Source organism: Dromiciops gliroides, chromosome 6 (genome assembly GCF_019393635.1).
Source record: "Dromiciops gliroides isolate mDroGli1 chromosome 6, mDroGli1.pri, whole genome shotgun sequence".
Classification (NCBI taxonomy): Eukaryota; Metazoa; Chordata; class Mammalia; order Microbiotheria; family Microbiotheriidae; genus Dromiciops; species Dromiciops gliroides.
This window is the reverse complement of record NC_057866.1, coordinates 6013221-6037767: the sequence shown is the minus strand read 5'-3', so window position 1 is coordinate 6037767 and position 24547 is coordinate 6013221.

Below are 24547 nucleotides of genomic sequence, written 5' to 3'. Positions count from 1 at the left end.
CGACAAGGATTGAACCAGATGGCCACTGAGCCCCCTTCGACCCCCCAAATTCCTTGGCTCTCCTGCCTGTGTAATCAGGCTTTGTAAACTATCCAAGCTTGGGCTCCCTGAGGAAACAGGAAAGATTTGCTTTCAGCGGCTATTTGGTGGAGTAAGACGCTTACTCTGACCCCACATACCTGAAGCCTTACACTTCAGCCCTTCCCCAGGGTTCTCTGGTATCCTCAAGAGGGGAGGAGCTCTCATTTCTACCATTGGCTTCTAGGGGGTCCCCAGTACCCGAGTTCTATTTAACCCCTCAGCAATCCCTAACCCCTCTTAACTCCCTTGTAATTATTGTCTGTTTATCCTGTCTCTCTCTGTCTCTCTTTGTCTGTCTGTCTGTCTGTCTGTCTGTCTGTCTGTCTGTCTGTCTGTCTGTCTGTCTCTCTCGGTCTCTGTCTCTCTCTCTTTGTCTCTCTGTCTCTGACTCTGTCTCTCTTTGTCTCTCTGTTTCTCTCTCTGACTCTGTCTCTCTTTGTGTGTCTCTGTCTCTCAGTCTGTTTCCCTCTCTGTCTGTCTCTCTCTTTGTATGTCTCTGTCTCTCAGTCTGTCTCCCTCTCTGTCTCTGTCTCTCTCTTTGTCTGTCTCTCTGTCTCTGTCTCTGTCTCTCTCTTTGTGTGTCTCTGTCTCTCTCTCTGGCTCTGTCTCTCTCTTTGTGTGTCTCTGTCTCTCAGTCTGTCTCCCTCTCTGTCTCTGTCTCTCTCTTTGTCTGTCTCTCTGTCTCTCCCTCTTTCTCTCTCTATTTCTCTGTCTCTGTCTCTGTCTCTCTCTCTATATATATATTTGCCTGTTGTCTCCCCTGTTAGAGTGTAAGCCCCAAGAAGGCGAGCACTGTTTTTCTCCTTTTTTTTGTATCCCCCAGCACTTACCACAGTGCACACAGGAGGTGTTTAATAAATGTTTATTGATTTGAATTGAATTGAAAGCTATAGTAAGAACAAGCAATACCTGGGGGCATGACCCTCCCATGTACCACCTTAGTCTCTAGGGAGCAGAAGGGGATTTATCTCAGTTCCCATATAGCACTGGCGTCAGCTGGGTGGCTCAGTGGATAAAGCACTGGGCCTGGAGAAAGGCAGACCTGAGTTCAAATCCAGACTTAGACACTTTTTAGCTGTGTGACCCTGGGCTAAACAACATATAGCCTTAGTCCTACCAGGTTCCAAGTCCAAGGGCTTGAGCCCAGGGACTTGGCTTCTCTGGAACCTTGGATCCTATGTTCTCGTGTCTCACACTCCTGGGACCAAGAACTGTTCCCCCCCTCCCCTGCCCCTGCACCTAGAACTGATGAGGACAAACAAAAATACAATTTCCAAGGCCAGATCTAAGAGCCACTGAGCCCAAGGGGAAGGAGGGAAGGTGGCCCTTACCCATCACCTAGCTTAGTGAACAAGACTTCTATCCTTGGATGCCACTGGGGAGAGAGACAGAGATGGGGAGACAGAGACAGCGGTCTCTTCAGCCATCCTTCCAGATCCCCACTGTCCCTCCGGCGAGCACAGGAGGTAAGTCAGGGCTGTTGGTTCCATCCTACAAGTTCAGAAACAGAAGAATGAAATAGGTTGCCCTGGGCCACACAGGAAGTCCAAGACAGACCCAGGCTTAGGACCCAACCTCATGGTTCCCACCCAATCCTGGGAGAACAACTCCAAGAGCCAGCCTATTTCCTAAGTTTTATATTTCCCAAGAGCTCCCTCCCTCAAACTTTGGGATAAGAGGCCACTATTTATTGACCGATGCCAAGGGCTCTGTTAAGATCTGTGAGCCCATAGAGAAATGGGATTGGGGAGGGTGGCACTTTCCTCTTGGTGTGATTAAAAAAAAAAGATAAAAGTTATTTCTGCAAAATTCTTGAGTGCAGCCTGTTTGGCAGGGGGTAGGGCAGGGGGACCAGCTGTCTGTCTTTGTGGGTTACTGGATAAATGGAGGAGTTAGTACAAAGTTTCCTCTTGCAACATGAATGACATGGTGGTCAAGCATTCAAAGTGGGTTGTTCCAGCTCATCCAAAGAGATGGACACACCAGCTGCTTAACGAACTGACATCAGCCTTTCTGCCACACAATGTCCAAGCACGTCTTCCAGGGCTTGGGGGGACATGGGGCAGTGAATCCTCTAAGCCAGGATCATGGCCAGGAAGGCTCTCACTGACCTAATTGCTGGGTAGGGAACATCTGGAGGGCAGGGTTCAGTTCCCTAGGAAGGACTTGGACAAGGTGGAGAATGTCAAGGCAGGGGGGTGGGGGTCCTTAGGACCATGCTAGGACTAGATACCACACCCTGTGGGTGAAGGAATTAGGGCTTAAGAAGAGAAGGATTGGGGCAGGGGAATCCTTTGGAGGGTTGGGGAGGGCATCCTTAGAAGAACTTGGGTATGAGGTGGAAAGCTTGGTCACAAAAGAGCCCCGTTGTTAGAACCAGGGAGCAGGGTCAGAGGAGAGAAGGGAGCTCAAGCTGAGTAGCTGCTGAAACCCCCAAACTATGGATCTGGGGGTGTCCTATTTTTAATGTTGAGAAGTCCTAAGGCCCCTTCAACCCCGGGGCAGGGCTGAGCCCGCTGATAGGCAAAAGGAGAGGGGGAAGAAGCATCTCCGGAGGAAATCAGAGAGAAGAGACAGTTGCTACCAGTACATGAAGCTGCCATCTTGGCGAGCCCAGGATCACTTGCATAATGGTCCCATTCCTACTACTTGGTGCACACTCCATTTTCTCTTTCAGAATCTAGCCAAAGATAACAATGGTAATCTACTTACAGCATCCCTGGATGTCCCAGGATGAGTTGTATTTTATTGGAAAAAGCATTATCATTATGACAGGCAACAATGTCCAACTGGCTTGGTTATGGCATTCATTCATTCATTCATTCATTCATTCATTTGGAAATCCTTTGGGGGATTCTTTTAATTCCATTCCTTTTAAAACAATAACCCATCATTGAACACACTAGACTTGGCTTAACCACCTGGCTTTGACACCTCCTCCCTAGGTGACCTCCCTCTGGGAAGTGGGAAGGTTGGGCTGGGCACTCATATGGTCTCTTCCACTTCTATTCCTGTATACCCCATGATTCTCCAGCACCTTCCAGACCAGGTGAGTCCCTGGGCTTCCAGGGACCATGAGACCATAGATAAGAAGCTCCTGCTCCTTCTCCTCCCAGACCCCAAGGCCATAAGACCCCTGAGCCAGTGCTGGAGAGGATTTGAGAGGTCACTTCGCCCCCTCATTTTATAAGTCCTGGGGTCAAGTAAAATCAGAAATCTAGAACTGGCGCAGACCTCAGAAGTCGCCTTGTCCCGAGAAGTAACCCGGTAAATCTGGAGCTAGAAGGAGGACTTTCTGGTTCAATTTCCTCATTTTACAGATAAAGAAACTGAGGCCTTGGTAGGTTCAGTGACTCGTCCAAGGTAGAAGAACCAGAATTTGAACCCAGTTCCTCTGACTCTCAACCCAGCACTCTCTGAAGGCTGGCCTCCCACCTCTCAAGCTTCAGATGAAGTTGCCCAGGCTGAGCAGGGCCCGGGTTTTCTTTTGGTGTTTGGTGTCTGCCCAATTAGAGAGGAGATAAGCGGCACAGCTGTGCTCACTTGATAGTCCCGGCTGCCCCCGTTACTGCAGTGGGGGGGGGGCTCTTCGCATTCCAGCAGCCACTTAGGCATCTCGCTTCCCAGGCACTCCCCATTTTATGCGGATTAGACCCAAATTGGAGCCGGGATGGGCTTTCATTGTCGCCTTTGTTTAGGGAGATTGTTGGCAAAGGAGGCCGAGAAAAGGGAAACACATTCCCAAGGATGGGCCCCACAGATGGAGAGAGAGGAGACAGCTGCCGGGGGCCGAGCCATGAGGAAAGGAGCCCGGGCCATCCCCACATCAGGCCTGCTTCCCTGCTGCTTGTGTCAGAAAAGGGCTTTTGTGTGAAGGCCGAGGCCCACCCAGGCCAGGAGCTCAGAAGTGGGAAGCCAGAGGCAGCGCCGGAGAAGAGGTGCCATAGCTGCCCCCTCCACACCCCTCTGAAGGCCATGGGCAGGCTGGCCTGGGTGCAGATGGGCCACAGGTGGAAAGGTGAGGGGCGTTCAGCCAGAGGGACCTTGGAGGGGGCCTGCATAGAGAATCCAGAGCCTCGGAGCTCATGGGGTCCAACGCAGACCTGAACAAGCCTTGGCTTGGGGATCTCCGGGGTTGAGGCATCTGCTACCTCCCAGGTAACTCCTCACTGCTGAGAAGCATTTCCTTATGTTGAGGCCCAATTTGCCTCTTTGTAACACCCCTTTTGCTCCCCTCTCTATCTCCACCCACCTTTGTCTTCTGGGGCCAAGCAGGATTGACCCAGGGGCTTGACAGCCCTTCAGATGGTTGGACACCCCTGCTATCCAATCCTCCCTCCCCCAAGCCTTCTCTTCTCCAGGATAAACATCTCCATTTCCCTCTAGTGACCCCACAGAGAGCATGGATTCAGGGCCCTTCTCCATCCTGCTCCCACTCTTCTCCTCTCGAGGCCTCCATCTCATCTGTGCCCTTCCCAAATGGGGGTGCCCCAGACTGGACACAAGATGGCAACAGGAGACACAGACCACCCATCCAGAGAATACCCAGGAGCCCCTCCCCCTCCCAGAGATATCCCAGAAGGGCCCTCTCCATGACACCCCGTACTCCTTGAGAGTAGAGACCGTCCTTTTACCTGCCTTCCTGTCCTAGGCTCTCAGCTCAGAGCCTGCACATAGTAGGCGCTTAATAATTGCCCACTAAATTAGCTATCATGGTCTCTCTAGTCACAGTATGAACTGATAATGACTGTGAGTGTCAGAGGCAACTCTCAACTCCCAGAACAGCCTCAGGAAGAGCCGCTGGTGAGATGGGCAGCTCAAGGGCCCGTCGGAAGGAAGGAAAACTTCCCTTATACCCACTGTCTTCTGGAAGCCTGTTGGCTATTGAGAACGGAAGCCTCTGGGGCTCAGCCAAGCAGAAGCAGGATCAGAAGCACCAGATCTCAAAGGTTTGGGGCCAAACCTGCATCGGACCCAGATTCTCTTTGGAAATATCCCTCACCCATGGTCTTCCAGTCTCTGCTTGGAGAACCGCCCCTTCTGCTTGGGGGCAGCTCAGCTCCTTAGGCAATTGTCCTGACATCTGGATGAAATTGTCCTCTGTGCCACCTCCCCCTCCCTCCCCAGCTGCTCCGGGTTGTGCCCTGTGGGGCCAGGCAGAACAAAGCTCATCCCCTCATACCCCCCCCCCAAATCCAGGTCTTCACATCTCTACTGGAAACAGTCTTCTTCTTTCTTCCAGGTTAAACACCTCCAAATTCCTTCAACAGAGCCTCACCAAGGGCATCTTTTCACCATCTTGTTCACTCTCTTCTGGATCCTCTACATGTTGATATATCCTTCCCGAAAGGTGGTGCTCCAAAGTGGATGGGCACACCAGATGGGGCACTGCCACATCCTCAGTCAATTCAGTCCAATTCAATTGAACAACCCTTTATTAATTTCCTCTTACGAGCCATGCCTAGGGCCAGGTGCCTGGGATATGAAAAGTGAATAATCTCTCGCTTGAGGTAGCTTGCACTCTACTTACATTCTATCCACACTGACATAAGAATTCTCTCTTGAGGGAGCTGGGATTCCCAGAGACAAAGGAGGAATGGAAGAGCATTCCAGGCCTGGGCATAGGCCTGACTGATCCACTGCTAAGATCCCATGAGCTTGCTTAGCCAACAGAAGGTACTCAAGGCATGTTGAGTTTGCACCCCATGAAAACCTTGTTTGCTAGGGAACTGTTGCTGTACTTACCCATCTTGTACTTGGGAACTTGATTTTTAACCCATGTGTAAGACTTTTCATTTCCCCCCATGCCTTTCATCTTACTGCATTCAGCCCAGTATTCTAGGCCATCAGCTCCCTTTGCATCACGATCATTATCCAGGGGGCTGGATTCCCTCCCAGTTTTTTTTTAAGTAATAAACATTTTTATTTATAGTTTGGGGTTTCAATTTTTATCTCTCCTTCCCTCTTTCCCCTCCCTGCTCCCTGAGGTGGTAAACAATCAGATAGGGGTTATACATGTGTGATTATGTAAAACATGCCCATATTTGTCATTTTGTACAAGAAAACTTGAATAAAAGAAAACAATGAAAGTGACAAATAGCCTGCTTCAGTCTGTGTTCCATCCATATCAGTTCTTTCTTTAGAGGTGGATCGTATGTTTCATCAATAGTCCTTTGGGATTGTCTTGGATCATTGTACTGTTGAGAATAGTCAAGTCTTTCACAGTTCTTCATCAAACAATGTTGCTGTCTCTGTGCACAACGTTCTCTTGGTTCTGCTCCCTTCTCTATTCATTAATTCATACAAGTCTTTCTAGGCCTTTCTGAAATCATCCTACTTGTCATTTCGTAGAGCACAATAATATTCTATCACCATCGTATACCACGGCTTGTTTAGCTGTTCCCCAATGAATGGGCATCCCTTTGATTTCCAATTCGTAGCTACCCCAAAAAGAGCTGCTATCAATATTTTTGTACAAATAGGCCTTTCTATTTTGGGGGAAGTCTTTGGGATATAAACCTAGCAGTGGTGTTGCTGGATCAAAGGGTATGCACAGTTCTCTAGCCCTTTGAGCAGAGTTCCAAATTGTTCTCAGAATGGTTGGATCTGTTCACAACTCCACCATCAGTGGATTAGTGCCCCAGCTTTCCCACATCCCCTCCAACATCCAACATTTTCTGGTTTTGTTCTATTTGCCATTTTCTCCCAGTTTCGCATCATCTACAAGTCTACCATCTATGTCTTCTCCCGAGCCATGGAGCAAAAACATCTGTCACACACAGACACTGGGGCACTGCCAAGACCCCTAGGTCGGTGTCTAATTCTTTGAACCACTACTTTTTTTTTCCTTTTTCTTTTTTTTGCAGGGCAATGAGGGTTAAGTGACTTGCCCAGGGTCACACAGCTAGTAAGTGTCAAGTGTCTGAGGCTGGCTTTGAACTCAGGTCCTCCTGAATTCAGGGTTGGTGCTTTATCCACTGCGCCCCCTAGCTGCCCCTGGTGTCTAATTCTTAATGACTCCCCTTCAGGTTCAGCCACCCTCCCACTGCTGAATGTCTCCAACAACCCTCTCTTCCATCCCCTCATGTCAACACCTTTCCCACAAGAAGAGCCTGTGAGACTTTATCAAATATCTCATTGAAATCTGGGCAAACCCCATTCAGAGTCTTCTTCCCCTTTACCAACTGGTGACCCTGTTGAGAAAAGGGAAATGAGGTGAGGCCAGTGCGGGATGCTCTTGATGAAGCCAGGCTGGCTCTCTGTTGGCCCCCATCTTCTTTCTGGAGGTCTCCTCATCTCCCTAATAATACAGCCTAGAATCTTGCAGGGAAATCAAACAAGTTCTCTGGCCTTTGCCTTACAGATGCCATTCCCTCCCTTCCCCTTTAAAAAAAGCAGGAAATATGTTATCCATAAGTGATGTGTTTTAGATGCCATCGCCCAGTCAGCTTCCAAGGTCTTCAGCCTGAACGTGTCTCCATCTGCTCTGAAAAGTAAAAGCCATTAACTTCGGGGCTCCCAGAGACTAAATGGTGAGCAAGCATCATGACATAGCTTGGTCCTTCACAGCCCAAGTGGCTTGTCCTGATCACACAGACGGGATCATCTATGTGTAGAGAGCCCTCGAGGACTGTAGGTTCTGCTTGGGAGAAATGACATAAATACAGATAAGTACACAGGAAACCTGTGCTAGCTACATGCAAAGAAAGAGTGGAGGTGGAAGTATAAGTACTTATAGGGGGGTGGGGAGTCAGGAAAGGCCCCATGAAGGAAGACTGGAGCTAAATATCCCTTCCCTCCGGTGTCACTGACAGGTGGTCCTCTGCTGTCTGCTCGAATACTGTTAGTGATGGGGAGCTCACTCTCTCACAAAGAAGCCTATTTAATTGTTGGAGGAGCTGGTTGTAAGAAACTCCTTCCTTATATTGACTTAAAGTTGGCCTCCTCGGTACTTCTTCCCAAACGGTCCAAGCTCTACCTCAGGGTCCTCCAGATACCTGAAGAGAGTGATGGGGGGGTAGGGGGAAAAGACCCAACTTGTAGCCACCCTCCCTCAGCTGGGATGGTGACAGCCTGCCCAGACTCTTGTCCCAGGTGACACTTGAACTGTGTGTCAGACTGGGCGACGCCAGTCCCTCAGCTCCATGTCTCTGACCTCTCAGTCACCGAGGGCCAATGTTTGCAGTGACAAGGTGGGTGCCGCATCTGCAGAGTGGTGGCTGGGGCCAGCCAGGCCTTTGGGCAGTCAGTCATGCTGCTGCTGATCTATTGACAGAAAAGAGAAAAAAACCCTGCCTGGAGATGGAGTGTCCTGGGGTGGGGGAGAAGAGGGGAGAGGCTAACCCCCATCCCTGCACCCCAGCATCTGCCCGTACCCTTTGGAGCTAGAGCAAAGTCACCGGGACATTAAAGAGTCAGCTCCCTCCAAGGATACCTGGATGTAGAATGGAGCTGGGCAGAGCAAGGTGCTCATTTTCAAATCCATCACTCCCCTTCCTGCCCATTGTAGCTTTTATTGTTTGACTTTTCACATTGATGGTGTTTCTGGACTCAGAATGGAGAGCTCTGGGTTCAAGTCCTGGCTTGTCCAGTTACTATGTGACCTTGGGCAAGTCACTTCCCTTCTTCTTCATTTTTTTTTTTTGGTGAGGCAATTGGGGTTAAGTGACTTGCCCAAGGTCACACAGCCAGTAAGTATTAAGTGTCTGAGGCTGGATTTGAACTCAGGTACTCCTGATTCCAGGGCTGGTGCTCTATCCACTGCACCACCTAGCTCCCCCCGTCACTTCCCTTCTTAATCACACGTTTCCTAGGATTTAGGTAAGTAAGGGGCCTCAGAAGCCAGCTAGTCCAACCTCATCATTTTACAGATGGGAAAACTGGAGTTGGGAAAGGGAAAGTGACTGTGCCCAAGGACAAACAGGCAGTAAATGACAGAACCAAGATCTGAACCCAGGACCTTGGACTCCAAACCCAGCATTCAGTCTATTGTACTGTCTGACTCCACTGGCTTGTTTCCTCATCTGTGAAGTGGAGCCGCTAATGCACTTTGGACCGCTTATATGACTTCCTCTCCTCCTCACCAAACGCCCATGAGGGAGGAAGGGGAAAGAGGAAGCCCAGAATAGTGAAGGGACTTGCCTGGGATCACCCAGATCATTAGGAGCTCCGCCAAGGGCAGCCCCCAGATCTGCTGGCCTCATCGTCCCAGATTCCCGAGTGCCTCCTCTTCCTAAGCTGTGTCGGGGCTCCCTGGAAGTGACCCCAGCTCGATGCCGTGGGTGTTGCTGCCGGGACTTTTATGTCTTCAGCAAACGGCACCTGAGTCCAGGATCAGGGCCAGTAGGCCTGGAGTCTCTTGTGATCTCCTCGCCCACCACCAAAACGGGGCACTTCTGAGGAAGACAGGGCATCTTCTCAATAATTACCCAAGTTACTCCACAGTGAGGGAGGCAGAAAGCAAAGGGAGACTATTGACTCTTTGTGCCCCAAGGATCCAGGGAAGCAGACTCGGGGACAAGCAAAGAGTGGAGAAGTGGAGAAAAAGACTTGTCAAAATTGCCTTCCCACTGGGACATGGGATGGAATTTGGGGGCAGGGAAGCCGGAGGGAGGAAAGTCAGTCAGATGACATGACAGCATGAACAAGAATGGGGCGTCCTGGCTCCCACGAGCTTCTTGGAGGCCACACCAGGTCACTCGCCCTCATCTCAACTTCTCACTTCAACTCAACTCACTTTACTCATCTGTGAGACGGGGATAATATTAATATTGGCTCTCCTGACATAGCAGATGGGCTCTGCGGAAGGTGTCCAGCATATATTAGGCACTTGAGAATATAAGCTCCCTGAGGCCAGGGGCTGCTTTTTGTTTTTCTTTTTGCATTCCCATTGCCCAGGAAAGGGCCTAACACATAGTAGGTGCTTAATAAATGCTCCTTGACTTGACTTGCCATTGATATGGAGATGGGCATGGGAGGGTGGAAGAAAAGATGCCAGAAAATGCAGCTCAAATCAGAGAACCCAAAGAACATCAAAGCTCAAGGACTGTTCCAAAGCCTTTTATTAGAAGACATTCTTCCAAAGGACGGTCATTTAGCGTCTCTGTATCCGCAGAGGCTTGAGCAGCGCCTGGCTTGCTGGAGGTATTTAGTAAATGCTTGTTAAGATAGAATATAATATGATATAACATAACATACTATATAATGTATTATTTATTCTATGATGTAACATGATGATATATGAAATAACATATAATACCATAATCATATAATAATAGCTAATAATAAAAAGAGCTAGCATTTATATTGCTCTTTGTCAAATGCATTACATATGTGATGTCATTGGATTCTCACGACAGCCCTGGGGGGGAGGTACTGTTATTATCCCCATTTTAAAGATGATAAAACTGAGGCAGACAGTGGCAAAGTGACTTGCCCCAGGTCACACAGGTAATAAGCGTCTGAGGCTGGATTTGACTCAGGTCTTCCTGATTCCAGGTCTAGTGCTCTGTCCACTGTGTCACTGAGCTGCCTAGCTATAGAATCTCATTGCTATTTCCAAATGTTCTCTTTTCATTGATTGGTTCCACAGCATGGCACAGTACTTAGCATGCTAGAGCTGGGGTCAGGAGGCATGGCTTCAAATCTTTTCTCTGATGACTGTTAACTGTGTGCCCCCAGACTGGTCATTTCCTCTCCCTCAGCCTCAGTTTCCTCCTCAGCAAAATAGGAAGATTAGGCTATGCTCATAAAGTACAGATTTTGAGCAAGAAGTGATCTTTGAGGTCTTCCAGTCCAACCCCCCCCCCATTTTACAGATGAGCAAATGGAAGCCCTGAGAGGAGAAGCTCAGATGGGATCATGTAGGGAAAGGACTTTGAAAGCCCTAGTGGTTTTTGTCACAATTTCAGCTTTTAGTATTTCCTGGGAACCCTCTCAGGGATTCTGAGGCTTAAGGAACCTTGGGGAAAAACCAATCTCACGCTCAAACTCCACATATCCACTCACCCAAATGGGTGGACGTCTATACCGATATGCCCCTTCCTCTCCTGTTTTGCAAAATGAAGTCTTTTACAGAGAAGCAGATGCATTAAGCTCAGCCTACTTTCACTAAGGAGTGTGTGCACATACATGTGTTTGTGTGTGGGGGATCTAGCCTAAGCATGTGTGTACACACTTGCACAATTCTGAGTGTGGCAATGGATATGCAAGTGGGTATGGATGTGTGTGAGCTTGTTCAACTAATTAAAATCGGTGGAAAATCCGTCCTTGACCACCTGGAAAAGGCTGGGTCTCTCCTCATCCTGCCAATGGGTACATTTAGGCTCTGGCTGACAGAAGCCAGGGCACATGCAATGGATGCAATCGTGACTAAGTAAAATACTGTGAGATGACGAGTCAGTCACAGCTCCCATTTCTAGAGCTTGTTCAGGTTTGCAAAGCACTTCCCAGATCATCTTGCATTGGATCCTCACAACAACCCAGGGAGGTAGGCGCTAGGATTATCTCCACTTTACACATGAGGAAACTGAGGCTGAGCGAGTTCAACCGATGTGTCCAGGGTCACACAGATAACCTGAGCTCACTCATTTCCTAAGGAGGGCATCAAGGACTATTCACTGAATTATCTGGTTTTGAGGTTCACTGACCCAGGATCATTTGCAGGGGGATGGATGAGGTGAACTCTCAAGATCCCCTCCTGACCAAGAGTTCTTGAAGAGTTAATGCTGCTTCTCCTCCCGGGGAAGCAGGTTCTTGGGGGGTCCATCCTTGGTGACGCTGGGGCTCCCCTCCCCTCTCTGGCATCCCTCCTTTGCCCCTCCCAGCTGGTCCTGAGTAGGGGGTCGGGCTGGGGACTAAAGCCAGCAGGGAAACTCCAAGTGAGCACCAAAGCACATAGTTGAGGTTTCTCTGTTGGGCTTTTAAAAATTTCTTCTTTTCCCTTTCCCCTCCTTTTCCCCAACCCCCAAAGCCAAGCTGATGGCTCCCAAGCCTTTGGAGTTCACCCCAGCAATCATACCAGCTTTCATCCATGAAAACCATGAGATTGGGAACGGATCACTTGGCCAGGCTCTCGACTGGCGCCGGTTCTGGTGGCCTTGCCAGCCTTCCCAGTGGGCTCCCCAGGGGCTCCCGAGGGCTTCCATTACCACCAGAGAGCTGGGTATTTTGGGTGATGTCCCCTGAATGAAAACAGGGAAGGAATGCGGGAGGGAAGGGCTCCCTGAGGTTTGGGTGTGGTGTCTGGATGGGGGTACTCAGTGAGGAAGAGGGATAGGGAGGAGGAAAAAGAAGAGAAAGAAAGCTGAGTGGGGCAGGGAGATTATCTCCCCCTACCCTAAGGGAAGCCCCTGAGACGCAGGGAAGGGACATCAAGGAAAGAGGAGGGAAATGACCTGGCCATTGACAATCAGTCCAGTTGGATTGTCACTGGAACAGCAAGCATCCTGGAGCATTTTTGCCATGAGAAAATGCCAATATGGTTCCAATCAGCCAGCCTCTCCCCGTCTGCAAAGGGAGCTTTAACCCCTGTTTTCTCTAGTCCTGCCACTGCCGCTCACTCATCATGTGACCTTGGGCACGACCCCTTCTTCTCTGGGCCTCAGTTTCCTCCCTTGTCAAATGAGGAGGTGGGCCTAGACAGCCTTGAAGGTGGCTTCCATCTCCTATGGCTTCGTGGTACCTTGGAAAGAACACTGGCTCTGGAGGCAAGGACCCCAGGTTCAAATACTGTCTCTGCTACTTAGAATCTGTATGACCTTGGGCAGTCATTTAATGTCTCTGGGCCTCAGTTTCCTCACATGTAAGATGAGCAGGGCTGAACTAGACCTCAGAGATGCCTTTTAGCTTTAGAGCTAAGATTCTATGGCCAGGGAATAAGCCAAGCTTCTTGCCTTTTCTCCTCCATTCAGTTAAACAAACGTGTGAAAGATGGAGCAGAGGCTTCATGGAGAGAAGCCATTGCAATAGTCCGAAGAGATGATGGGGACCACCATGAGGGTGATGGCTACAAGTGGAGACAAAGGGAATATATGCAAGGCTCTGTGCTAGGCACTGGAGACACAAGGACATCAATGTAAAGTATCCCTGCCCTCAAGAAGTTTCCACTCTATTCAGAGATAAAACATGTCAATAGATAAGTTAGTACAAAGGCATTTGAGGAGGGATGAGACAATAAGTTGTGGGGAGGGGGCATCAGGGAAGGCTTTGTGAAGATGTCCGTGTTTAGAAGGAAGCCGGGAATGCCAAGGTATGCATGAAGGCATGCAAGCAAGAGATGGAACATCATGGACAGGGAAGGCCTTTCTCTTCCTCTCTTAAAAGCACCCCTTTTCTACTCCTCTGATTGATGACAGAGCAAACAAGGAAGAACCTTCTCTGTTAGAGCTAGGGCAGAGGTCATTCGGGTCCTCTCCTCGGGTCATCATGGTGCACTCCCTTGTCCTTCTCTCTGAACTCTATGAAGCAGCTAGGCCATGAGGAGAGAAAGCCTTTGCCTCTCCTTCCAAGGCAGGCCTTTCAGAGCACTCTCCATTTAGCCCCTTGGTGCCTAGCCAGCTGAAGAAGCTGAGCTGGACAATCTCCAGACCCTATCAATGCCACTCCTTTATCAGCTCTTGGGTGGATTCTGGCTCCAGGGAGCGGGAGCTTGGGCCTAAAGATCACACCCAAGTCTACATTAGGCTTCTGAAGAGGCCAACGTGGGACGGGGGAGGAGGAGCTGCTCCAGCTCACCCTGGATGCCAGTTACATCCTGCCGAGTGGGCCGACCAAGCAGTGTGGGCACCGGCATTGTTCAGACGGATGGGATGCAGCGCCAAAGGAGACTGGTTAATTAACCAACTTGGAGGGAAACGAGAAGACAATTCCCATGCTGTCCGACCTGTCATGAGCTATAACAATGTTTTCTTACTCAGGAATTGCTGCTAGAAATATGCAGCACACAGGTCCAAAGGGCAATGAATAATTTTCATTGTAATTTAGGGGCCAATCAGGGAGCCTTTGGAAGCAGCCTCTGCTCATGGAGCAGGCTCCTCAGAGCCCCTGAATGACTTCTCAGTAATTAGGGCAGAACTGACCTCAGTTACAAATGAGGAACAGAGAAATTCGGGTGAGAATCAGGGGTGAAGAGAGTTTGATAATACCTCCACCCCAAGATGGACAAAGCCTTGTTCATGAACGTCTGGAAAACATTGAGGACAGAACATGGAAGCCATTACTCCAGGATAGAACAGGGGGTTGGTTTTGTTCATTGACGATGCATCTCTCATGTGCTCCATGGAGATGTCAGGCCAGAAAGTCTCCTTTGGGAACTGTGTTTCCCAGCTTTGGAGACCACTGGTCAGGCCAGCAGTGAGGTCATGGCCAGCTGGCCTCTACATCCTATGCCCAGAGGCCCACAGAAGGACACAGAGCACAAGAGGCCTAGTAAAGGTTAGAGATACACATTATGGGGAGAGGGAAGTTCCCTGGCTGGAGACAATTGTTGCTGCTATTTTCTGGACCTTTTGTTTTCCACAGCCTGGTCTGGAACTTCTTTGACCCCAGAGATATTTTCATGGAAAGACCATGTGGTATGTTCTAGGAAGATGGAGGGAGGGAGGGAAGGAAGGAAGGAAGGAAGGAAGGAAGGAAGGAAGGAAGGAAGGAAGGAAGGAAGGAAGGAAGGAAGGGAGGGAGGGAGGGAGGGAGAGAGGAGGGAGGGAAGGAGGCAGGGAGGGAAGAAGGAAGGAAGGGAGGGAGGCATTTATTAGGCATCTGCTATGTGCCAGGCATTGGGCTAAGCCCTATACAAATATTATCTCTTCAGATCCTCACAACAACCCTGGGAGATAAGGGCATTATTAGCTCCTTTTTACAGTTGAGGAAACTGAGGCAAACAGTGTTTAAGTGACTTACCCAGGAGCACACAGCTAATAAGTGCCTAAGATTGGATTGGAACTTGAGTATTCTTGAGTCCAGGCCCAGCGTGCTGCCCTGTAAGCCGCCTAGCTGTCTCTAGTGAAAAGTTTTAGGTCTAGATCTGGGTTATGATATGGATTATCTAGTGACCTTAGGGAAGGCCCTTAACTTTTCTGAAATCATAGTTTCCTTATCTGTAACAGGAGCATAACAACAATAAGAAGAATATACTAGGTGTTTACTATGTGCTAGGTCCTAGAGATATAAAAGCAACTAGTGAAGACAGTATTGGACTTGAATTTGGGGAGACCTGAGTTCAAATCCTGCCTCATCCTTTTACTAGCTAAGTGACCCTGACCATTTCACTTGACCTCCATTTGCCTCAGTTTCCTCATGTGTAATATGGAGATAATCATAGTACCTCTTCCAAGGTGGTTGTGAAGATCCAATGAGAGCACAGAGGGAAAATGCTTTGCAGGCCCTAAGTGGCATAGAGATGATAGCATCATCATTGCCACTAGCAAAAGTGAAAAATGGCCCTCGGTCTCATGGAGTGTGCATCCTAATGAAGTGAAGACCCATAAATTCCATTTCCGTGGACATTTCAAGTTTGCTGAGCACTTCCCACAAGCATTGGCTCGTTTGAACTTCCCAAGACAGAGGCACTAAGGTACAACCAGATGAGCTCATGAGGGTAAAGAGTTTTGAGGACCTTAAAGTGCTAGGTAAAATGCCAGCTAATAGCAGCAGCAGCAGCAGCAGTATTATCTCCATTTGCACCCAGAGAGGAGAAGAACGTGAGCAGAATCATGCAGTAGATCCTGGCGTCCACATTGAAGCCCATGTCTCTCCTGTCCACTAACCTCAGCTGCTTCTTCCTCCAACTCTTTCCCTCACTGCTTTGTGGTGAGAAAAACGTTTCTCAAACCATCCAGCCCCAGAGAAGTGTGAGCCTTTATTATTTTGGGAAATGTATTATTATGGGAAAAATGTCTTTGGCCAATGTGGGCGGTCCCCAGGAAACTGCCCCAAACTCCTGACCCGAATGAGGTCATTGTGGAAGGGTCCTAGGCAGGAGCCTACAGGCTCCCAGTCCCAGGATGTGGGTGCAGTGACCACCCAAGCAGCCACAGCTTGGCTTTGGGGCCCCTAAAGACCAAGCCCTAAGTTTAGGGCTGGCCAGTAGCCCCCTAATTTACTAACAAATCTCCCAGAACAGAGAAGACCATTTAGAGAGCACTAAGGAGCTTCATAAGACATCATTTTTACCCATGATCCCGGGTTTAACTAAACTCTATGCACTTCCATTAGGTAACTCAGCTTGAGAAGGCCTGATGGTCACTCAGCTGGTTCTGATTTGCAAAAAGGAGTCAGTGAGCATGCTAGGGTCTCAGCCACAAAGACAGGTCTCCCTCATTTGTTTCCATAGCCATGGATGTCACCCACGTAATCTCTGCACTGGGGGGGCTGGAGCAGTCACACATCCATGAAATAAATCATCATAACTAGTGCCCAGGGAGGCAGGTTTGAACTCTGCCCCTGATTATTTCCACCACCTGACCTGAGTAACAGTCTCCATTTCCTCTTTTGTCAAATGGGAGGTACTTACTATGTGCTAGGCCACTTTGAGCTCTAGAGCCTGAGAGCAGGCATTTCTGTTTTGATGAACACAAGACACACACATACATGAATATGTGTGTAACTATACTCACACATACATAGACATGTACAAAGGCTTCCTCTCTGGGTCTTAATTTCCCCATCTGGAAAAACGAGAGGTTACACACAGGTGCGTACACGCACACACACATGCATACACACACGTGCACGTGCATGTGCATGCTTGCACACACACACACACACACACACACACACACACACACACTTTTGCTAAGAATTCTGGCTTGGAATGTCCAGTAATAACCATGGCCTCCAAGCAAAGGCCAACCATCCCATCTGAATGCTTTCTTCACCTTCACCAGGCCACACACCCTTAAGGGTCTTTACTTGCACATGAATGCTGAAGTCATTGGTCCTCTAGGAGAACAAAGGACAAACAGTAACACCCTTAGGGCTAGAGGTCCCTCTTTTCCCGTTGCTTGAGATCACTCCATCCTGGTACTGCCATGATTTGTACCATGCCCATGGACAGAGAAAAATCTCTCTTCTCCCTGCCCTGCAAGTCCCCAGCACTGGGCATGGTCGTCGGTGGGTAAGTCCCCCTTGTTCAATACAGTAAGCTAAGGCCCTGGAGGCCCCAGGCTGCACTTTCCCACAGGCAATCGAATGCAGATATTTTTAGCCATTTGAGGCCAATCTATGTACAGTATGTTAAGAATAGCATCCAAAGCAGTGGGAAAATACACAATTTCTATTCCAGGGCAGAGAGAGGGACAACTTGCTAATGATGCACCCCTATCAAATATGTTGCTGCCCCAATTGGAGGAGGAGAAATTTTATAAACTGTTTACAGAAAGGACTGGGGGAGACAATGACATATTATTGTCTCCTTTGTGGACCAAGACTGGTCGGCTTGGAAAATCACAAAATCTGACTGGCCGTGTTTATGTGACCCTTCCTGACGAGGAGCCACAATAAGGAAGATAGGCTGGGTCGCGTTGATGAAAACCCAAACGATGTCATCTTGCCTTCCCCATGTAAGCAGCCCCGGACGGATTCCTGGTAACAGCCCCCCTGCTTCCTGCCCCCACCTCCCGCACAATAGATGGAGGAGGAGACGAGGAGAATACACACTCCATCCCTGTCTTATACATCCACCAGAAGGAGGGTGCCCTTCAGAAAGCCCCAGAAAGAGGGTTCAATTCAGAAGCACATACAGCTCAGTTCAACAATTATCAGTCATAGGGGTAGCTAGGTAGCTAAGTGGATAAAGCACCAGCCCTGGAGTCAGGAGGACCTGAGTTCAAATCCGGCCTCAGACACTTGACACTCACTAGCTGTGTGACCCTAGGCAAGTCACTTAACCCCCATTGCCCCACAAAAAAAAAAAGAAAGAAAGAAAGAAAAAGAAAAAAACACAATTATCAGTCATCTATCATGTGCCAGGCTCTGAGCTAGGAACCAGAGACCTAAAGGCAAAAACCTAAATCATTGCTACCTTCAAGGAGCATATAGTCTACTGGTGAGATACAGGTCCAGAAAGGAAGGAAATACCAGGTATCGATAAAGTAAACACAAAACAATTTCAAGGGGAGAGAGCTCCAATCTCAGACAATCAGCTGTCCTCTCTGACCTCAGTCTCTTCCCTGTACCATGTATGTATCTAGACCTGTGAAATCATTGCTGCAGGGAATTTGTGCCCGGGCAAATCACAGAGTTCTGGGATTCCTAGCCTCTCATTGGCCTGGGGCCCTAAGGGCCCCAGGGCATTGAGCCAGTAAGTTTGAGAAGCAGGATTGGAACTCGGGGCTTGGTGACTGAAGCAGGCTCTCTCTTCCATGTGGCTCCCTGCCTCTCCAGGCCGGTGTCGCAGGCAGAGCGATGGGTTTGAAGTTGGGAGGGCTGGATTGGAGTTCTGGCCCCACCACTTTTAAGGTTCCCTTCATTTCCTCATGTGTAAAATGGGAGGATCAGACGGAATGATCTCCAGGGCCCATAATCCTCTGAAGGCTTGTGCTGTGCACCTTCCTGGGGTCACCTTGGGGAAAGGCCTTGGCAAACAGAAATACCACCGTGGCTGGAGCATCTCGCAGTGCATGGGATTGCCAAAGGCTCCCAAGTTAGGCTTTTCCTCCTCTTCCCCTCCAGGAAGGCATTTGTATAATAGGCTGGAGTGTATCAGCCTTCACTCCTGGAGTTCCTCTGATTGACTGACCTTCCTTTTCTGGGGCAAAACTCCCCCCACTCTCTTTCCATCAGCTGGAAAAACTAAGCCCAGCTTTGAGGATGCTCATTTCCCCATCCCAAGGATCTCCTTCCCTCTGAAACAACCTTGCCTGCATTGATTGCCCCCCAAGGGAGAATCGAGGCAAATCTTTATTAGGAACATGCCAGCCTCTGCACTGAGGGGTTGCAGGGATCCAAGCCTGACTGGCCAAAGGAGCTGAATCGATATTTCTCTCAATGATGAAATGAACTCATTAGATAGAGGGAAGGCTAAATGAGATGTGAGAATGACTTCATCTGCAGACCCAAGGACGTCCCCGGCAGGCAAGATCTAAGCTGGTTCTTGTCCTTCTTTCTGGAAGAGCACTAAAATCACAGTTGGACTCAAGGTGCCGTGTGTCCGACTGTGGCTGTTCAGACCAAAAAGAGCTCAGAAGGCTGCACCACAGGTGGGGCTCCAATAGTCCACATGAACCTTTGGAGTGGAGACAGCTCTAAGTCTGTGGATCTCACGTTTGTTTTGTCCTACTTTGTTTCTGCTTTGCTCACAGAGCTGGGCAGTCCTGTATCAGTGTCTCCCATGTCTCATAATCAAAACCAGAGGTCTTCAGAGAGGCCTTGAAAGCGTCCTTGTATCACTTCTTCTGGCCTCCAAGTGAGCAGCTGCCTTATGTGAGTTCTCCATAAAATAGTCTTTTAGGCAAATGTACGTTTGGCATTTGAACAACGTGGTCAGCCCATCCGAGGTGCCTGCTCTGCAGTAGAGTTTGAATGCTTGGCAGTTTAGCTCTAGAGAGGACATCAGTGCCCGGTAACTTATCCTGCCAGACAATTTAAATGGAAGCGATTCAGTTTCCTGGCATGAAGCTGGTAGACTGTCCAGGTTTCACAGGCATTCAACAATGAGGTCAGCACAATGGCCCTGTAGACCTTCAGTTTAGTTGGCAGCCTAATACCTCTTCTCTCCCACACTTTCCTTTGGAGTCTCCCAAATGCTGGGCTAGCACTGGCAATGTGTGTCAACCTCACCAACTATGTGGACATCCCTGGAAAGCCCACTGCCAAGGTAAGGGGACTTATCCCCAGCATTCAAAATTTCTCCATTTGCTATAACACATGGTTCCATCATGGATGGTGTGGTGCTAGCTGGGGGAGAACCTCTGTTTTCTTGGTGTTAATTGTCCAGATTGAATTAAACTCAAAGGATCACAAGGTTTAGACCTGTAAGAGATTTTAGAACTAATCTAATCCATCTCTCTAATTTTAGAGCAAAGGAAACTGGGGGCTAGAAAGATTGACTTCTTCAGGTTGTTAAACTGAGGCATCTGGGTGACAGTGGATAAAGCACTCATCCTGAAGTCAGGAAGACATAAGCTCAAATCCAGTCTCAGATACTTAGTAATTGTGTGACCTTGAGCAAGTCACTTAACCGCTATCTACCTACTTATCCTCTATCTTTCTGCAAAATGGGGAAAAAATAGTATCTACCTATCGGGGTTACTGAGAAGATAATATGATGTCTTTGTAGTGTTTTGCAAACTTTAAAGTACTGGATGAGAGACAGAGACAGACAGAGGAAGAGACAGAGAGACAGAGAGAGACAGAGAGAATCCCTGCTGTTCAACTATGGGTTGGACTGTGTAGCTTCTGACGTTCCTTTTGACCATAAGAATCTGGGGTTTTTTAAACCCTTGTTAAAAAGCCTGACTCTGCATTAACAAATTCTCACAATCCAGTCTGCTTCCATGGCTACCCCACTTACCTTCTCATGCCCTCCACTACAGAGTTCCTATCAAAATAACTCCTGATTGGGAAAAGGATCTCATTCTATGGATGAAGATACATGGGACTATTGTCTCTCTGATTCTCTGCTCCATAAAACCCCAACTTCAATAACTCCTCCCATAGATACTTTGTATATTGTTACTCTATCTTTAAGAGGAAATAGAAAATTGGGAGAAAGGTAATTTGACTGTCTGCAGTGAAGGTTAACTGTCATGGCTGCTTAGAGATTGAGCACAGAGATATAGGACTAAGAGAATTTCTTTTCTGAAAACTTTTTCCCTGAAAAAAGACTATGTAAGGTACAAAAAAGGACTAAAAGAATTTCTTTCCTAAGAGAAAGAATCTTGAAAAGAAATATGATGAAAAGATCCTTGAGAATAAACTTTACATGTCATACTGAGAGAGCTGAATGGTGAGACTGTGTTTCCAGAGTTGAAGAGAAATCTGTATTTGCAGTTGATGCTTATTTCTGTTATATTTCTCATAGTATGTCTTCGTCTTATTTGTTATATTGTTATTGATTGAATAGCCAGTAACACTGATATTTATTTAAGTCTATAAAACGAGGAGGCTAAAGAGAATGGTCATAGGAAAAGAGATTTCTCTGGTTTATTTAATAAACTAGGGGAGGAGCTCAGAGCTAATTGGTTAATTGATGATGGGTACTGTGTCTATTGATTTCTGAGGAAATGTCAGAATATACCCAGGTAAAAGGCACAAGGGAGAGAGTGCTTGACCTGGAGTCAGGAAGCCATGAGAGCAAATCTGGTCTCAAGAACTTCCTAGCTATGTGAACCTGAGAAAATCATTTCCCCTCAACTTCTTCAGTTTTATCATTTGTAAAATGGGGATAATAATAGCACCTACATTGCAGGGTTGTTGTTGGACTCAAAGGAAACAACATATGGAAAGTGCTCTTTAGACCTCAAAGTGTTAAATCAATCCTAGCTACTTGTATTTATTTCTTATAACTCGAGAGATGAAAATAAGGTAATGAATCAAGCAACAAGCTGAGGGATGGGGGGGGTTGGTGTTGGCCTCAAGACAATTCCCTCCGCTTACACAAAGAATCTTTTCTGGGTGAAATTGCTGGATCCTGACTCTTCTCTAGGTTATGACTATCAAGCAGGCTTTAGTGAGATTGTTGTCCAGAAGTGAACTCTCAGTTGGTGATTATCTCTTTTTTGACCTTCATCTTGTGGTTAAATGAGTTTTATGCAGTTATCTTGTCTTTGCTAGCTTTACTTCCTTTTGGCTTTTGGCACCTCGGTGATTATTCTCAGAGGACCATACAACACTTACAGTCATCTACCATACGCTGCCCTAGCTTCCATTCTTAGTACATTTTCTCTAGAATCTGAGTGAGTTCCCTGTGTGTCCTTACCTGTCCCTATCCTTGACTTCTCCTTTTCTTCCTCACTAGAATATTTTTTTGGTTTTCAAACTTTCATTCCTGGGGGCGGCTTGGTGGCACAGTGGATAGAGCACTGGCCCTGGAGTCAGGAGTACCTGAGTTCAAATCTGGCCTCAGACACTTAACACTTACTAGCTGTGTGACCCTGGGCAAGTCACTTGACCCCAATTGCCTCACTAAAAAAAACAAAACAAAACAAACAAAAAAACCCCTTTCATTCCTGAAACATCACTGATCCTCCAGAACTGATTTCACCTTGAAAAATGTCTGGAATTCTACATAGCTTTTCTCCAATCCTTTTGAAATCTGCCTAGCTTTCCTCTTCTATATTTCAAACTCTGCTGTGAAGTGACCATGTTCCTCCAAGGTCACCACCATTTCCAGTCCAGCTAGCAGGTCCTTTTTGCTACTAGAATCTCTTCCAGAATTGTTGATCCTTTTGCTAAATCCTCCACATCTTCACTGTCTGTGGCTCTTTATGCCTTCACCTCAGAGATCCAAGAAAAATAACTTACATATAAGTTTCACTCAAGTCTGGGGTCTCCCAAAAGGAATCCGAAAGGTATTCACTGCATATAATGTAGGCCAGGTACAGGAGAGTTATTTCTTCCACAGAATGCTTAAAGCAGAAAAGACTCATGGCCAAGACTAGGCTGTGACTCTTTGACAACTTGAAAAGTTTGCCATTTCCAACAGAGGAGGAAACTGAAGTAAACAGGGTTAAGTGACTTACCCAGGGTAATACAGCTAGAAAGTATATGAGGCCAAATTTGAACTCAGAAAGAAGAGTCTACCTGACTCCAGACCTGGCACTCTATCCACTGAGCTACCTTCAATTAACTGGGGTGGTAATCACTGGAGACTTCAATGGTGATACTGACCATTGGTATTGGGGAGAATATTGGGCAGGAGGAACTGATTCTATAGAAAACCCCACTGCCCCTGAGGGGTATCCTCTCCCTCCACTAGAATCCAGAAGAGGAGAAATAGTTTGCTTCATCTCTAGGGAGGGCTCAGTGTGGATGTGAGTTGGAGTAAGGACTACATGTATCCTCCCCATCTCCCAGCTTACATGGGCTACACATACATTGACAACTTTTTCACCTTCACCTCAACTGTGCACTGTACAAACAACTACATCAAGGTTTAAACCTTCTGCTAAACCTGGTCATGGTTTGGGCATCTCCACTTAGTAGGCATCTTCTCTGATAAGGATGTAATTGCAGAAAACAGCAGCCACTTAGCTGCCATGGAGAGACCTGAGAATTTCCAACTTTTTAAACTTACAAGTTTGTATTTAAGACTGGAAACATCCCTTGCAGGAACTCTGTTTCATCACTTTTTAAAAAAATTAAATTAAGGGGCAGCTAGGTGGCGCAGTGGATAGAGCACCGGCCCTGGAGTCAGGAGGACCTGAGTTCAAATGCGGCCTCAGACACTTAACACTTACTAGCTATGTGACCCTGGGCAAATCACTTAATCCCAATTGCCTCACAAAAAAGAAAAAGAAAAAAAAGAAAGAACAATATTGCTGGGGTGCAGTGGATAAAGCACTGGCCCTGGATTCAGGAGGACCTGAGTTCAAATCCAGCTTCAGACACTTGACACTTATTAGTTGTGTAACCCTGGGCAAGTCACTTAACCCTCATTGCCCCGCAAAACAAAACAAAACAAACAAAAAATATTGCTGTTACTATATATAATATTCTCTTAGTTCTGTTCATTTCACTCTGCCTAATTTCATGCAAGTCTTTCCATGTTTTTCTAAAATCAACCTGCTCATCATTTCTGAAGTCACAATGGTATGTCGTTACAATCACATGCAGCAACTTGTTCAGTCATTCCCCAGTTGATGGGCATTCCCTCAATGTCCACTTCTTTGCCACCTCAAAGAGAACTGCTATAAATATTTTAGGACATATGGGTTCTTTTCCTTTTACCCTGATTACCTTGGGAAACAGACACAATAGTAGTTTTCTGGGTCAAAGAGTATATACACAGTTTTATAACTCTTTGAGCATAATTCCAAATTGTTGGAGCAGCTAGGTGGCACAGTGGATAGAGCACCGGCCCTGGATTCAGGAGGACCTGAGTTCAAATCTGGCCTCAGACACTTAATACTTACTAGCTGTGTGACCCTAGGCAAGTCACTTAACCCCAATTGCCTCACACACAAAAAAATAACCCACAAAAAACCAAAAAACATAATTCCAAATTGTTCTCCAAAATGGTTGAACCAGTTCACAGATTTACCAACAGTGTGTTAGTGTCCCAGTTTTTCTATATCCCCTCCAACATTTGTCACTTTCCCCTTCTATCATTTTAGCCAATCTGATAGGTGTGATGATATCTCAAAGTTTTTTAAATTTGCATTTCTACTCAATAATGATTTAGAAGATTTTTTCAGGTTACTATATATAGCTTTGATTTCTTCATCCAAAACCTGCTTGTTCATATCCTTTGATCACTTGTTAATTGGGGGGTTACTCATATTTTTATAAATTTGATAAAATTCTCTCT